The 16,907-nt window shown below is 36.5% G+C and overlaps 1 long non-coding RNA gene across 1 annotated transcript; it reads right to left on the minus strand.

Annotated features, from left to right (window-relative positions):
• Positions 1–1,742: 1,742 nt before the first annotated feature.
• On the minus strand, positions 1,743–16,156 carry LOC131641295 (uncharacterized). The gene is made up of 3 exons (XR_009295487.1): positions 9,676–16,156; positions 4,131–8,162; positions 1,743–2,616 (listed from the first exon to the last, which is right to left on the minus strand). It is a non-coding gene; the product is annotated as an uncharacterized LOC131641295 (long non-coding RNA).
• Positions 16,157–16,907: the final 751 nt, after the last annotated feature.

Genomic DNA, 16,907 nt, shown 5'->3' on the forward strand with positions numbered 1-16,907 from the left:
ATGCAAATGTCACCAGTTATTTGTACCCTGATGGCTTGATGTACCCTGGTGGCTTAAACATCAAGTTAAACACTTTTCTTCAAATTCCTATAACCATATTCAACATTTATTGCGTTTTACATTGAAAAGCTGCTTTTAATTGATTTTTTAATTTATAAGTTGTGATTTGAAACTTAGCTAGGTGAGTTAAGTTCAAGTGGCTATTAAATTAGTATATTGTTGTAGTTTGTGTGTGATCTGTGTGATGTTATAAAAGTGGTTTTTTTTAGTAAGAAAAAAAATAGATTAATGAATGTAGAAAAGGTATTACAAGCTTTTAAGAATTGTTTTTAAACACCACAGTTTTTTTCATAGTATCATTAGCAGATTGTAAATTTCAGTGATGTAAATTCAGTAGCAAATTATGTGTGTCACTATAAGCATAAATTTCAAAAGTATGTGCAAAGTGGTCTCATGAAATAAATATGTAATGAAACATTACTATAACATTTGGTAAAAAATATCAACATGGATGGACAGAATGTATTTTTCAAAATCAGAAATTTTGCTAGAGATTAGTTACGATTTTAGTTACGGATTAGCTACGGAATTTAATGGGCTCAAATACCATGTTGATTTTAGCCACGTGACATGCCACATCATCATATTTGACAGATGGCACTGACACGTGTTAGTGCCACATCAGCTCTGTTAACGGACGTTAGCATGAGGGACCAAAAGTGTGGATGAAAAATTTTAGAGGGACTATTCTTTGAAGGAAATGTTTAGAGGGACTAAAAACGAAATCTGATATATTTAGAGGGACCAAAAATTTACTTAACCCATTTTTTAATGCTGTCAAAGAAAACAATGAGAATGATATTTGTAAATTTTACCATGACTATGTAAAACATTTTTTCATCCTAAAAATGTACTTCTTCACTATTAATTGCTTACAATTGAAGAACTATCTCTGATATCCAGGAGAGTAAATCAACTCTGGAAAAGCAAGCAGAGAAAGTTCAAGAACTTCAAGAACTTCAAAAGACCTGAGAAGGGAGAATCTTCTGCACACAGAAGATCTGACAAGAAGAATGTGACGTGCTATGAATGTAAAGAGCTTGGACATTACAAGAATGGGTGTCCAAAGCTTCAGAGGGAAAAGCCCAAGAAAAGATTTGAAAAAAAGAAAGGCTTAATGACTACTTGGGATGACTCCGATTCTTCTGATCAAGAGTCAGACTCTGAAGATGAGCAGGCCAACATAGCACTGATGGCCACTGTTGATGAAGATTCAGAATCTACATCAGACTCAGACTCTGAAGAGGTATTTTCTGAACTTTCTAGAGATGAGTTAGTTTCCAGCTTAACAGAACTTCTGGAAATCAAGGCTAAACTTAGTATCAAATACAAAAAGCTGAGAAAGCTCTTTGCACCTGAAACTAAGAAGCTTGAAATAGAAAATGCTGAACTTAAGGAAAAAGTTTTAAAACTATCTAAAGATGCTGAATCATCTTCAAGTTCAAAAAAGTCTATTCCAAGTGTGAACAATATTCTTAAGGAATATGACTTGAGTTTCATGAAGTTTCTATCTAGAGGTATTGGCAGAAGTCAGCTAGCCTCTATGGTATATGGAGTAAGTGGAAACAAGAGAATAGGCATAGGCTATGAGGGTGAAACCCATATAAACTTGAACCAATTGATGAGATGATTATCACATACAAACCTCTGTATGATCAGTTCAAGTTTGGCCACTCTCATGATATAAAGCGCACATCTAACTCTAAGAGTTTCCATATAACACACAACAAGAAACATGTTGCACACACACCAGAAAATCATATGATAAATCTTTTGCTTAACCTCAGTTCAATCAGAACTTGAGGAGAACTAACCCAAAAGGACCCAAGAGAATGTGGGTACTGCCATACCCCAATTTTTGACCCTAAGATCATACATTGGTTGTAGTTTAATCATCAATCAAGAGCACCATTGTGAAGCTCCATTCTTGATATTGTGTTTATCTCTGAGGGGAATCATCAAGCACTTTTAGCTTTTTATTTGTTTTATACTAACCAAAATCCAAAAATATGTATTTTGTCTCTTTTGTTTATATTTTACAGGTAAAAGATCGGGCAAAAATCAAAACAGTGTAAGAAAACAATTTTTGGAAATTTGAAGGTGGAAATCGATTTACCCATATGGGAAATCGATTTCCTGGGGCGAAAATTCAAAAAAATAAAGAGGGAAGCATGTAACACCCTTCTAAACCCCGCGGAAATTAATAAAATAATTCAGAGTAAAACATGAAAACAAGGGTGCCACAATTCAATTTAAAACAAATTATCATAAATCAATTGCCATGCTTCACTTAGGGGAAAATCATCCATTTAACAAAATCATAATACATAAACATCTCATGTTAACACAGCGGACAATTCATCATTCGGATAAGCATAACATCATCTATGCAGTATCCCGCAGAATTAATACAATAACAACACGATAGAGTATTATCATAAACTCTAAACTAGCGTTCCCCCAGTGTTACAATATCAGAGCATGACACCGACGCTATACTAAACGAACTGACTCATGAGCTAATCCTCACCGAGCCAAAAGCCGCTACTCGCCAATCTGAAATCATCAAAGTAAGGGTGAGTCTCATTCACAATTAACAAATGTTATCGAATCATAAACAATAACACATCATAGTCACATTATTCATCCAATTTCATTATATTCAGATTGTCATGAAGTACTCATCAACACACAACAACAAATAGAATACATTACCAAGAGGCAACACCATAATTCATCCAAACAAATCATAACCATTACACAATCATCACATATTATAACATTGGACAATCTTCCATTCATGTTATAATAACACAAGTAACCTAATGCAAATGCAACTATATGCATGTGGTACCAAACATGGGATAACCCATCTCACCGATCCACCACCATAAAGATTCGGCTACTTCTCTCACCAATTCCACACAATGGGAATTAGCTACCGCTGTCCCACCACCATAAGGGATACAGCCCACAACATGATTATGAAATGCATGTATCAACCATAACATGCTCACCATCAACATTAAACAACCAATGTCATAATCATCAACCACCACGATATTCAATAGCCACACACAGTTATGCTATTTCTCAACCATAAATAAATACATATTTTACATCAACAATATATGTATATCAATTACCAGTTACAACCACGACATCATAACAGATAAAACATTCACCACACAGTGCAACAACAATAGCACCCCTCACAATCGTGTACTAAGTACAACAAATCAACCCAACAATAACAGAGCATTTACATCATCATTCATCAAAACACATGATAACCATATTTACCATGAACAACACCCATTTTTCATAACAAGCAGAAGCAATCACATTATAACAACACCCATCATTGCACATATTCAATTATGCAAACAACAAACCATTGCACCTCATCAACTATGCAAAACAAGGATAAACCACATTTGGAAAAACGATACTTTTCAAAATAAAATCAAGTTATTGTTGTTATATTTATTTTATATGGTAGAACATTCAATTTAAGGAACAACGTCCAAAACGGTGTCTAAAACGGACTTACGGTTTGAAAGTTACACATCTTTAACTTTTTACAAGAAAACAGTTATCGCTACAGCACGCGGCGCAACCAAAGTTCGCGGCGCGACCTGAAGCACACAAAACACGTTCGCGGCGCCAACCCATGCACGCGGCGCGATGCGAGAAAACAAGTACGCCTTCGCGGCGCGCACCTACCTTCGCGGCGCGAACTGGCAAAAGTCAGAGTTTCCATCGCAATTGACAGCATTACGGGATTTACCCCAAAATCCCCAAAAACCAAACCAAGTTATGTCATGAACCTCAAATACCACCATACCAGCCACATACATGTTATAACACAAATATAACACACAAAGAGGATCATTTAATCATCATAACAATCATATAATCATACAATTCATCAAATCATACAATTCCCCTCAAAGTCATCCCAAAACCCCAATTCATCATATAACCAATTGACCAAAAACAATGCATCTAAATCAGTCCTATTATCTATGATACGATAAAAGATATTAACCGGAAGAGTCCCCCCTTACCTTAGCCAAGGATCTTGATTAGCCCTCTTCCTCTTCTGTTCCTCTTTCACGTATCAGCACTTCTACTCTTCTGCTTCTCTTCCACATCTATTTTTCCTTTTCTCCTCACTTCCTTATTTTATGAAAAATATATTTTAATTTAGTAAAAGGCCTACTAACATAGCACCCCCCTCTTTACTAACACCAAATTAAGCCCAATAACCTCTTTTTCCACAATTCTTCAATTAAATCCAATCAAATGCCAAATAATTTCAAATAAATAATTTAATTCCAAATTAAATCAATTAATGAAAATATGGGGTGTTACAACTCTCCCCCACTAAAAGAGTTTTCGTCCTCGAAAACATACCTCAAGTAACCAGCTCGTATAAGAGTCCTTCACCTGACTCTCCAGCTCCCAATCAACATTACCATCAGTCACTCCTCGAAAATCCATCTGACATAACCAACAGGAAACATGTTCCATACATTCAAATCCCAGTTCTTACGTCGCATTTGACTATTCAAAAGTATACCACTCGCTATACCCCCAAAAGGTTAACAACAACAGAACATTGAGGTACAACCTATACAATACGCTCAACAACCGAGTAATACAATTACACAATTTATAGTATGATCACACTTGATCAACAATACAGTAATGGATCCCATCTACCGAACTTACCATCCTTAGACACTTTTTCCATCTGAGCGATAAAATAACACTTACACTTTTCACCAACTGCTTTCTTCAAGAAACTCAATACTCGTATTCCTATATCATTGAATTCCAATTATCTGGATCCTCTTAAGTCACTCCATCAATCACCCAACACTTTACATTCTACTTCCGCTACACTACTCCGATTACTCATTACAACCATCTACACCAATTAGATTTCTGAGTTTTAACCGATTCCAACTCTCTTTACTCATTCGTTCAAGAATCATTCTTTACCATTCATGGTACTAATCTACCACTTATCAATACTTACTCGCACTCAAAAACAAATTCCTAAGTTACTACATCTATTAAAACATTCCAACCATCGGAACGAGTACACCCAAGTAGTTATAATCACATTCATCAACCTTAATATACCATCGCTTACAAAATAGCTTAAACTGAGTCTCGCTCTTTTCTAATAATTAAATCAACTTCGTCCTTCATGGAGTATAATTCCTCATTATATCTGGAATATACAATATCACCTTATTAACAGCACAAAATTATTACAGCATCATATAACATCAACTCTTCGTTTTAATTCCGCCGAATACATACTCGTTAACTACGTACAACCATAATAACATATTCATCATCTCGGCAATTATTCAAAAGATTTATAATTCTTCGACCCGACATCCTTACATCCACTGGGTTCTAAATCCAACATATAGATCGACACATATTCCCCAGGTAAGCTCCTGACATATTAATTCCTCACTTCCCCCAAGTAGTACTCATAACACTACTCCACATCGCACTTTCGCTGCACGACTCTGATTACCCGTTTTAAGTCATTTGCCCATCATGTTGCACTCTTTCATATTCACTTCCTCATAAGTTCACACAACGTAGTGAGTGATTATCCTCACGGCTTAATATCCATCACAACTTATACCATTAAGGTAACAAAACAAGTTCATCTCATTTATATGATTTCCGTCTACTACCAACAAGAGATTAAGGGTGATCAAGTCCTCAATTTGTCAATAGATAGCCGACAACCATATTTAAGCATAAACTGTCGTTACTACATAACAGTGTCCTTTCTGAGTTTGCACCCAAACTCATTAACATCGTCATAGTTCAATAATTCAATACGGTGTCCTTCTTCTAGAATATCCTTCCGAAGCTCAAAACATCAGGAACACAAATTCAACCACTCAACCTCATTATACTATTCTCGTTGATTCTGAATCCACCGCCTCTACCTTGGTAATTCAAAGTCAACCTGTCGATCAACTCAGCATCAGCTTTCTGACCTTCTCTAATCTCGTCAAGAATACCACTAGTAATCTCCTAGCATACCCAATCTAACACTATTACGAGTTCCTTCACATACCAACTTAAGTCTCTAAATTGTCCAATTAAATCCAACTCCTTCACCATTAGCACCGACGTATTTAAAGACTTCCTACGCAACACAATAACACAACATTCATAACTCGTGGTTTCACTCCCAATCTCATGACTTCTTTCGCATACCAATATTATTTCACTCGGAATCTCAACAAAGTCTTCCTCATATCAATAGGTGTTAGAAATTCTCTACAATTCTTCTTTTATACTTGTCGTTACTTTGGCATCACAAATACGACTTCAACCGTTCTAAAGTTTATTCCACCTTTACTACTAATTCACTTCTCACTAAAATCCATCGGTACTCAAATCATCTTTATGATCGAACATCTCATCAACTTATTCATCAACAACATGTTCTACTCAACTTCGTTTCAAACAATCGCGGTAGTAGGCATTCTTATTCAACAAGTTTCATGCTTCCTTAACCGTCTTCAGAATATCTCCTCATAGGATCAATCTACTGTACTTATAACTTTCCCATAATGTAGAACATAATCTCTCCTCTTCATAGGTTCAAACGGCACGTTAATCCGACACTCGGAACTCAAGATATGAATTTTCCAATCGTTGCCCGAAAAATGCAACACTGACATCATGCAGCGACACTCTATACGATATATCCAAAACTCCTCAATTGGTAAATTCAATTCTTAAAATTACTCCTCAACAAACCTTCTAATTATTCCTTCGATCCATTCAACACTGACACTAACACTGACATCCCGTGCAGTACCAATAAACAAGTCTAGTTATAAGAACAAGAGTAACCGTAACTCCACCTCTTTCCAACGTCATCCTGTCACAATTAAATATGTTACAGCTGCTGCAACTATTTTTATAACAAAGTTCATCTCGTTAGCTTTCCAACGCTTCAAACGGAACTCAATTCGGATGTCCAGAATTCCAGTTATGAATTTTCGAAGTTCCGCAGCTATTCAGCAATTTTCCTGCGTTTTGCTTACGAAAATCTCTCTCCAAAACTCATTCTCTTCAACTCTATCACATTCCAAACAGCCCCTTATCGTATCTCTTCACTTCCAAACATTATTATAACTTGAGCAACACTTCCCATCGCCGAAGCGCAATTTCTGGAACATTACGACATCAATCCTCTTTGCAACTTGCAGGTGACTCTCTTCCGAGGTGTAAGGCTACACAACTGACAACATCGCAGCACACCAGTAGAGCTGACACATCACAACTTTCCAATTTCCTTCTCTTACAATAACTGTCAATTACCTCTAATCATCTTCCTTCAAGATGTTCCAACTCAATTCCCAGTGAAGTCTTAAGTCCAAGTCACCTTCAATTCGGGAAACAACAAACTCCAACAACGCTCGCACTGTTGCCAACAACAGCCTACTGAATCAATCTTCTTACAACTGAAACATAACCGAGAAGCGAAGCTTCTCCCCCACTTGTTTCAATCCAACACCTGCAACAAACAACCAAGTACCGACAGTGATTCACTCACATGTCGCGTACCAAGGAATAATATGCCGACAATATACAACTGCCGCGCAACTCAACTGACTCAACAATTGGCCGGACGGACCGACCTGCTCTGATACCACTATTGTAACACCCTTCTAAACCCCGCGGAAATTAATAAAATAATTCAGAGTAAAACATGAAAACAAGGGTGCCACAATTCAATTTAAAACAAATTATCATAAATCAATTGCCATGCTTCACTTAGGGGAAAATCATCCATTTAACAAAATCATAATACATAAACATCTCATGTTAACACAGCGGACAATTCATCATTCGGATAAGCATAACATCATCTATGCAGTATCCCGCAGAATTAATACAATAACAACACGATAGAGTATTATCATAAACTCTAAACTAGCGTTCCCCCAGTGTTACAATATCAGAGCATGACACCGACGCTATACTAAACGAACTGACTCATGAGCTAATCCTCACCGAGCCAAAAGCCGCTACTCGCCAATCTGAAATCATCAAAGTAAGGGTGAGTCTCATTCACAATTAACAAATGTTATCGAATCATAAACAATAACACATCATAGTCACATTATTTATCCAATTTCATTATATTCAGATTGTCATGAAGTACTCATCAACACACAACAACAAATAGAATACATTACCAAGAGGCAACACCATAATTCATCCAAACAAATCATAACCATTACACAATCATCACATATTATAACATTGGACAATCTTCCATTCATGTTATAATAACACAAGTAACCTAATGCAAATGCAACTATATGCATGTGGTACCAAACATGGGATAACCCATCTCACCGATCCACCACCATAAAGATTCGGCTACTTCTCTCACCAATTCCACACAATGGGAATTAGCTACCGCTGTCCCACCACCATAAGGGATACAGCCCACAACATGATTATGAAATGCATGTATCAACCATAACATGCTCACCATCAACATTAAACAACCAATGTCATAATCATCAACCACCACGATATTCAATAGCCACACACAGTTATGCTATTTCTCAACCATAAATAAATACATATTTTACATCAACAATATATGTATATCAATTACCAGTTACAACCACGACATCATAACAGATAAAACATTCACCACACAGTGCAACAACAATAGCACCCCTCACAATCGTGTACCAAGTACAACAAATCAACCCAACAATAACAGAGCATTTACATCATCATTCATCAAAACACATGATAACCATATTTACCATGAACAACACCCATTTTTCATAACAAGCAGAAGCAATCACATTATAACAACACCCATCATTGCACATATTCAATTATGCAAACAACAAACCATTGCACCTCATCAACTATGCAAAACAAGGATAAACCACATTTGGAAAAACGATACTTTTCAAAATAAAATCAAGTTATTGTTGTTATATTTATTTTATATGGTAGAACATTCAATTTAAGGAACAACGTCCAAAACGGTGTCTAAAACGGACTTACGGTTTGAAAGTTACACATCTTTAACTTTTTACAAGAAAACAGTTATCGCTACAGCACGCGGCGCAACCAAAGTTCGCGGCGCGACCTGAAGCACACAAAACACGTTCGCGGCGCCAACCCATGCACGCGGCGCGATGCGAGAAAACAAGTACGCCTTCGCGGCGCGCACCTACCTTCGCGGCGCGAACTGGCAAAAGTCAGAGTTTCCATCGCAATTGACAGCATTACGGGATTTACCCCAAAATCCCCAAAAACCAAACCAAGTTATGTCATGAACCTCAAATACCACCATACCAGCCACATACATGTTATAACACAAATATAACACACAAAGAGGATCATTTAATCATCATAACAATCATATAATCATACAATTCATCAAATCATACAATTCCCCTCAAAGTCATCCCAAAACCCCAATTCATCATATAACCAATTGACCAAAAACAATGCATCTAAATCAGTCCTATTATCTATGATACGATAAAAGATATTAACCGGAAGAGTCCCCCTTACCTTAGCCAAGGATCTTGATTAGCCCTCTTCCTCTTCTGTTCCTCTTTCACGTATCAGCACTTCTACTCTTCTGCTTCTCTTCCACATCTATTTTTCCTTTTCTCCTCAATTCCTTATTTTATGAAAAATATATTTTAATTTAGTAAAAGGCCTACTAACATAGCACCCCCCTCTTTACTAACACCAAATTAAGCCCAATAACCTCTTTTTCCACAATTCTTCAATTAAATCCAATCAAATGCCAAATAATTTCAAATAAATAATTTAATTCCAAATTAAATCAATTAATGAAAATATGGGGTGTTACAAAGCATGACATCATTTTGGCACCTTTTTTCTTTGATCATTTTTGTCATTTTACCAATTTTCCACCTCACCAAAATTAATTCCCTTCATTAAACCCATTTTAACTTCATTTTACCATTTAAACACCAATTAAGCACAAATTAATTACCAAATTCAAAAAGACCAAGTTGCCACTACTCTTGCTCCAATCCTATAAATAGAGGTCTCTACTCCCTCATTTCACAATCTTGGAAAGCCAACAAAACCCTTGCAATTTCTCTCTTCATCCCTACCAAATTCACCAAAGCTTTTGTTCTTTCATAAAGTTTGTGAGTCACATCTTGAACCTCACAAACTTTGAGCTAAACCACCATCCATTTCACTCTTTTTTCTTCAATTGTTGGGAGATCAAGATTTGTGTTGGTGATTCTTGAAGTGGATCTAAGTTTTGTTCAAGATTTGGTAATTTTCTTCATCCTTTTTCATCTATCATAATGTGATTTGTTTGTGCTTGTGTGTGATGCATCTTTGATGCTATATTGGTCCTATTTGATGGTGAATTGATGGAGAATTCGTGCTCCAATTGATATGTAATCATAAGGTGTTTATATGTTTGCCCAAATCAAGTTTCACAATCCATAATGCTGTTTTTTTGAAAACTGTGCGCAGGAAATCGATTTCCTACAGAGGGAAATGATTTCCACTCTGTTTTTTGTGCCTGGTTTTGAAATCTGCAGGCAGGAAATTGATTTCCTACTGAGGGGACTGATAAATTGCTTGGAGATTCTTTTGAAGAAGATTGCCCCAGCTTGACTGATTAATGTAGAACAACTGATCATGGCTTCAGCTTGAATAATTTGGAAATGACAGCTTTACTGGACACTTGGAAACACTTGCCCCAGCATTAATCTTGAAAGAGATATGATAAACCAAATATGAGAATAGCTTGCACTGAGATAAACCTTGAACTGAATCTTGAAATGAAATGCCCCTAATAAAATCACGGACCAAGTTTCTTCAACTGTTTGAAATTCCTTAATGAGGAATGTTGTTTACAGGCAAAAATGTTTGTTTAAAACTGGTAACCTAAATGCAAAGAAATATGCAAGTTTTTGAAATCAATAGAAATGGATTTGTAAAGCAACAGAGAAAGGTGAAACATGGCATTTGAAGTGAAAAGTAAAGCAAATAGATCAAGACAAATGATTGGCACAACTTTTGGGAGTCAGGTTAACGCAACCTTGTTGTAGTACGCTTTCAAATTAAACCTGGCTACAATTAGGACTTTTGAAGGTTGTAACGTGACTTGGTTCACGGTTTTAGAAACAAAGGACATAAGGCTCAAAATTTATTTGTACCCACCCCTTCTTCATGATGAACTCCCATCCTACATTCAGTTAATTCAACCTATGCATTCAGGTTTTCAAGAGGACTTGGAATTTGCAGCACTTGTTTGACAATGATGATTCAGAAGCCGAGGAATATACTTTGAGGTGGCAGTCACTTCTTTTACAACATTTTGTTGTCTAGGAATTATTGACTTCTCTTTTTTTTCAACTTTTTCATCTAATTTCCCTAACTTTTGCCTGAACTGTTTTATTTGAGATTTACAGTCAGCGGGATACCCCAGTTTTATTTTGCCTAAGTCTCCTTCAAAGGCTTTGACTTATCGGGCTTTTCTTTGATACTTATTTTTTTATTATTTTTTTTCTTGCAAGATAGTGACTGCCCTGATTAACAATTACGGAGAACCATCATCATCACTTTTGACTTTGAAGGACGTCTTCGACATTTCTTTGATGTATGCGAAGGTAAGCTTGAAATTGCAACCTTATTGAAAGGTGTCTTGAATGAAACTCTTGTATTTGAATGTAGAAATGAATAAACTGAAAACTACCCATCCCCAGGTTAAAATTGCGGGTTTTTCGTTCAAAAAGAAACTCCAACTTCGAAGGCTCAGAGGGGTTGACAAGGGATTAACTTCCTTATTTCTCCAGTGTTTGGGAATTGAAACAAGGCATGTACATCATCAGTAAAGTTTTATTCAAAAGCACACTAACAACAATTATGGGTATTCTGCTTTCATCATCCTCCCTCCAATCTTTGCATAAACAACAATATGGTAAAGAAAGCAAATAAGAGAAACTTTTTTATTTTTTGAAAGAAACAAAGTAGTAAATGAGAAGAATTGAATCAAAACATGCAGTGCTCATTTCATTAAAATTAACAGTAAGAAACAAACAAGTTTGAAATTAAACAGACATTACAATTGAAATAAATGCAAACAGTAAAGAAATATGGCATAGTGACTAATCAGCAAAAAGGATGAGATGTCCTGTCTGAAACACTTGGCTTTAGGAGATAATCTGACTTTGATTGAAGCTTCACTTGTCAGGAACTGGAAAAGGATGGTAAATCACATTTGGAGTACGAGCGTCGAAACTTATCATTTTTCCTTTGATCAAGTCTTTCACTCTAACCTTCAGTGCATAACAATGCTCTAAATCATGACCAGCAGCTCCCTGATGGAACTCACAATGAAGACTAACCCTGAATCCAGCAGGAGGGGGATCTCGAGGAGTAAAAGACCTTGTGGTGATCAAACCCAATTTAACCAAGTGAGGATACAATTCAGTATAAGTCATGGGAATAGGATCAAAGTGAGTCCTATCGCGGTTCTGATTTTGGTTGGCAGCCCGAGGTTGGGGAACTTGAACTTTTTGAGGAAACAATCCAGCAGACGTCATTGGAATAAGATCATAGTGGCGGGGCTTCTTTTGTTGCTTCCTTAGAAGTTTGTTTAGATTCTCGCCTTTTTGCTGATCTCCTTGGCTTTGTCGTAGAGTAGACAGAGATTGTTGATCAAGAAGTTTTGAGAATGAGGGTTGAGGAAGATCTTTAGGAGAAGGGCCACAAGCTGGTACTAGAGTGCTCACTGGATGATATTGCCTTTGGACTGTAGTAGAATTTGGAATAACTATAGGAGCACCAACTTGCTTTGAAACATCAAAAGGAACTTTGTCTTCTCTATTCAATAAGACCTGCAGGATTCCCATGATCTGATTCATCTGACTTTTCAACTGGTTAACTTCAGCTCTTAATAACTCTTGGTCTTGTTAAATTTCTTCCATAGTCTTCAGATACATGCTTCTTAGTTCAACGTGTCAAGGAATCAACTTAACGATCAACAACTAGTTGGAAGGAAGCAACAACTAAAAATGAGGTTTTAAGCAACCTGGATGAATGCAAGGATTATGCAATGACATGCAATGCAAGATGTAATGCCAGATGCAAACAAGTAACCAGCAGAACCATAGTAACCAATAGGATCAGAACCCAGTCACCATCAAACAGAGACGGAACCACTCGAATAAGAACCATAGTCACCAACAATGTACCTGTAAAAATAATTGATTCTCGCCTCACTCACGAGTGTAATCTAGGTCAGGGTAAGGTCGAGAAACGCAGCATACGGTCCGCCTAAAAGTAAGTACCATCACAGCGCGGATGCGGGTGACGATAATACCTCCATTTAAAACCACTACTCTGCTCGTAGTCACATAATCCATCCTGAGGCGTACACCTCGAGACAAACCATGCTCCCACTCTATCCTAGTGTTCCTATGGTTCACACATAGCCTGGGTATTAGGCCTTTTACCACAGTAACATCCCACCCACCAGAAAAAACAGCAGATACAAAACAGTATATATACAGAACAACAGATAACGAGAATATAACAACAAATAAAGCAATATATACAAATATACAAATAAAACATAAAGAAAGCAAACACCCACAGATAAAATCAAACAAGGGCTAGGACTGACACTTAGGATGGGCCTAACAAAGGTCAATATGTCCCCAGTGAAGTTGCCAGCTGAAACAACTGGATCGAAATCATCAAGATGAAATCAATGAAGTCGCCATCGATTTTTTATTTATCCCAAAAATGGGAAAGTAAAACATCGACTAAAACCTATAAAGAAAACAAACAATGGTCTTACGACCCAGAGAAACAAGTAAGGGTGTCGGTTACGCAAGGAGAAGGGATTAGCACTCCTTACGTCCGTCGTACTCGACGGGATCCGCTCTTGTTAGTCTAAATCTAAGGGTGTTATCTAAAAATATAAACCTAAAACTAAAGGGAAACGCGCGAAGAAAGAAGAGAAAAGAAACACGGGGAAAAGAAAGAAAATATATACAAGATTGTGCTCGTTCAGGCCCCGCGACCTAATGCCTACGTATCCCGATTAAGGAATCAGAGCAGCCGTAGTTCGGCTCAAAAGATTTTGTGTGTGTGTGATGTTAAACGTCGCATTCCACTGCTGCTCGACCTTTGGAGACTCACGCAATTGTCGTGGAACAGAGTTAACATGTGTTTAAAAAGAAAATAAAAGGAAATCGAACAAAGCATTTTGAAATGAAAAGAAAATATAAAATATAAATATATACAAACATAAGGAGATAAAAAGGAAAATAAACAAGTTAAAATATTTGTGTGGTTTTTAATATGAAAATGAAAATAAAGTCTAAATTTAAAATAAGATCATGTTTTGGTATTTTTTTAATATCAACTAAAAAAAATTAACACACAAGAAAAATAAAACAAGAGGAATGGGCTATAGAATTAAAATAAAATGGGGTTTAAACTAAAGAAAAGCTGGCCCAAACTAGCACACTAAGGCCTAAATTTGAAATCAAATAAACACCAGAGGGGAGGTGCGCAAGAAGTATAGGGTGAGAGAGAGGAATTTGGGTTGGGCTGCTGGGTTAAAGGCCCAACTAAACTTATAGCAAAGAAAAGAAAACCTAAAGCGCTAACCATCTCTTCTCTTGGCTGTTTTCTCTTTCTAACGTTGCTTGCTCTGTTCATCTTCTTGACTCTCTCACTCTGTAACTTTCTCATCTCTCTGTAACTCCTTCTCTGTCGTACACACAACAACAACGACCTTCCTCTTCATCTCTCACGAGCCTCTCTCGTTTCTAAACTCTCTCCCGATCTCTCACCTTAAAGAAATCCTCTCAAACTCTCCTCTCAGATCTTATACTCGGTTCCTATGTTCTTATTTTCAGTTCCGATTCCAAACTAGCAAATCAAGAAACATAACATCGAACAATACTAAAAACCATCCAATGAACCGGCAACAACAACAAATCCAAAGTTTATAGCAAACAAATATGCATACAAACATACACACAAAAGCTTAGGAAAAGTAGGACCGATACTTACCTACCGGAGTAGCTCCGGTGGCTCTTTAGAAGCTGCGAAGATGAGAAAGCCAGAGATAGGTATGCACATCCATTGTATTCCGATTTATTCTCCTTCTCCGAAAATAAATCGCGAGAGTTGATGAAGAGTCGGTGTTTGGATATGTGTTGATGACACTGAAACTGTGTTGCAGATGGATCTATGATGATGTTGTTCGTTGAAGTAAGGATGATGGATATGAGCTTATTACACGACCGTTGATGCAAGTTGATGATGATGTATGAAATAGTTGAATCTGGAATTGGTGATAAAGAATCGATGAAGCTGAGTTATCGATCTGCAAGTTGTGAATTGAAGGTGTGAATCACCTTGGTGTAATGAATTTTTGGAAGAAGATTTGAATGGAAGTTTTTGTGTACGAGAGTTTTCTTTTGAGATTTTGGAGGAGAGTTTCTGATGAGATTTCAACAGCATAACAATATATTATTTCTCCTCCTCTTTCTGTGATGATCTGAGTGAGTATTTATAGAACAGGTTCGGTGCATATTGTGTGAAGGATTTGAGAGGAAAAATTGGAGGGCGAATTGAGAAGTTTGTTACAGATTTGAAAAGGAATCCGTGTGATGCTTCTTGGACAATTGTAAGCCTTTGATGAGATTCAATGAATGGACATGATTGGTTGAATTGTGATTGTTTGAAATGGAATTTGAAATCTCAAGTGAATTTGCTGCAAGAGAGTAACACGTGAAGATGAATTTTTCCAAGAAAACTTCCTCAAATTTCTCTATATGACTTGCTTATGGATGTAAAAACGTGACCCTTGCTGAGTGTATAAAATCGTGAGACCTGGCTTGTGTGGTGGGGCCTCAACATGCTTTCCATCCCTTTTCCTATCAATTTGGACATGATAAAAAAGAAAGAGTAATAAAGGTAATAATAATAAAAGAGTAAAAGGTTAATAATAAAAGACTAAAATGTAAAAATAAGAAAAAAGAATGACTAAAATAAAGAAATGATTTTATATTAAAAATCAATTTTAATTTTAATGATAATTCAAATTAAAATGACATTTCAATTTTGAACTAAAATTAGAATTAAAACTAAATATTAATATAAAATCATAAAACTACCATAAAGAAGAATGGAGCTCTAAGCCTTGACTTGAGATAGACTCGAAACATCGACTTTTACATCAACTGCTTCGCATCGTCTCACAAATCTCACTTTTTCGATTCAGTCCCTGTCTAACACAACAAAAGAGAAACAAGATATTTTTTGCAATTTTGAATAATGGTTAGTGAACATAAAACATAATCGAATAAAATGCATGATGCAAATGAAATGGAATCGCAGGGTAAAAATCAGGGTGCAACACTACAACACAAAAGCAATCAGAACAAAACAAAAATATACGATTGCTAACCAACTACGACACGACACGTGGATGGACGAACCGATCTGCTTTGATACCACTAATGTAACACCCTGAATCTACCCCGCAATTTATATAACAATCAGAGTAATTAAAGATACGAAAACATGCATATTCAGAGTGTCACATTTGATTAACATAAGCAAACACAACATAATGCATCAAAGCTCATATAATGGATACGTAACAATAGTCATGGGGGAATACAAATTATCATCACAACTATGCAAAACATCGCATAATGTAGCAGCGGGATACATAAATCATAACATCCCAACATAATGAGAACTTGCCTACATGGCAT

This window comes from Vicia villosa, unplaced genomic scaffold, assembly GCF_029867415.1.
Source record: "Vicia villosa cultivar HV-30 ecotype Madison, WI unplaced genomic scaffold, Vvil1.0 ctg.003619F_1_1, whole genome shotgun sequence".
NCBI lineage: Eukaryota > Viridiplantae > Streptophyta > Magnoliopsida > Fabales > Fabaceae > Vicia > Vicia villosa.